Source organism: Cotesia glomerata, linkage group LG3, assembly GCF_020080835.1.
Source record: "Cotesia glomerata isolate CgM1 linkage group LG3, MPM_Cglom_v2.3, whole genome shotgun sequence".
In the NCBI taxonomy this organism is placed as follows: Eukaryota; Metazoa; Arthropoda; class Insecta; order Hymenoptera; family Braconidae; genus Cotesia; species Cotesia glomerata.
This window is the reverse complement of record NC_058160.1, coordinates 20755793-20757609: the sequence shown is the minus strand read 5'-3', so window position 1 is coordinate 20757609 and position 1817 is coordinate 20755793.

Here is a 1817-nt window from a genome sequence, read left to right as displayed (position 1 = left end):
AGCAATATCTCTTCTGCCCCGAGTGTGGGTGTGTGTGTATGTGTGTGTGTGTGTGTGTGTGTGTGTGTGTGTGTGTGTGTGTGTGTTTTTTTTTTTTTTTCCTTGTAAGGGGGGGGGATGCTCTTTACGCATTCCCGGGCTAGATGTTTTTTATAAATGTACTGCATAGTGGTTCTGCCTGGATATGTGGCGACTCGACGCAGCGTCATACTAAAACTCGACGCTGGCGCCCCTACCCACTAAACCCTAAACCCCTTTCTCTTCTATCCTCTGATCCCCCATGGTACCGCCGTAAGGCATTTCTTCGCGGGGGGAGGAATTAGCTGCCGCTCTTCCTTCTGGTGGCTAAGATGTTTTTTATTTCTATCTCCCTTCTAGTTTCTGTTTTCTGCTCTTTTTCTCTCGATGGACCGCAACTCTGTAAGCACTTCAGTGGCAAAGGTGCTCGTGGCGTTCCAGACAGCTTCTGATGACAGCATTTCTTCTACTATTGTCTCCGGTTGAATTCTCTTTTTTAGAATCTTCTCTAATTCATCGCGCTGTTGGTTAAAACGAGGACATGCAAAGATCACGTGCTCCACGTCTTCAGCGACACCTGGGCAGGATGGGCACTCCGGAGAATCGTCGTGCTTAAAGCGGTGAAGATAGGCTCGGAAGCAGCCGTGTCCTGACAACATCTGCGTAAGGTAGTAGTTAACCTCTCCATGACTCCGGTTCAACCAGTCGTCGATCCTCGGTATAAGACGATACGTCCATCTTCCTTTTTCTGCAGCGTCCCACTGGAGCTGCCATCGGTCGAAAGCTGTTTTGCCGTTCTTCCAGTTCTGTGCTCTTCAGCGCTTAGTGTAGTTGACCTTTTACGATGTGTGTGTGTGTGTGTGTGTGTGTGTGTGTGTGTGTGTGTGTGTGTGTGTGTGTGTGTGTGTGTGTGTGTGTAAGTATGTAAACCTCTTATAACTTTTGAACGGTTCAACCGATGTCATCGCAATTGGTGCCATTCGAAAGGGCTTCGCCAAACCTAGATTTTTGAATACAGTTTTGGACTGATTCGGACCGATGGATTTCGAAAAATCTAAAAAAAACTGTAAAACAAAATTTTTTCAAAAGTGGTTTTTTTGGAATAACTTTTAAACGGCTTTATCAATCAACTCCAATAACGAATAAGCTCTTAACATAAAAAACCACGTTGATCGCCACCAGTCCGGTCGAAATCAGTTGATTCGTTCGAGAGATATCGTGCAGGAAAGAAAACCCAAAAAAGTGTTTTTTTTTTCGGAATTACTCCGAAATTTCTAGTTTGACCCATTGAAACTTAGAAATTCTTTATGAGGCTTAAAAAACTGCGTAGAATGTCACCAACCGCGTACAAATCGGTTCATTCATTCAAAAGTTATTGCGGTCTGAAAATTCAAAAAATAGTGTTCTATGAAACTTTTATTAGACTTTTGAGCTTAAAGAGCTCAAAAGCATAAGAAAGGTATCTTTTTGAGCTTAGAGAGCTCAAAAATTTCGTACGTGCAATTTTAAGCGCCCAAGTATTAACGGAATTAGCGGGAAGTTGCAGGGATGGCCTTTAGGGTCAACCGTTTTCCTAATTTTTTTTTCCGTATATTAATCACTGAATACGTACGGCTGCCTGTTTTCAAAACAGTGACTGATATTTATTAAATTTTCAAAAATTTGTCTTGTAAGAATAAAATCAACACTTTAGAGTAATCAAAAATTCGGTTCATACGTAGACTAAATATCAATAAAAATTATAGAGAAATAATTTCAGACATTAAAAAAACATTCTCGAAATTTTTGCAGTTACTGCG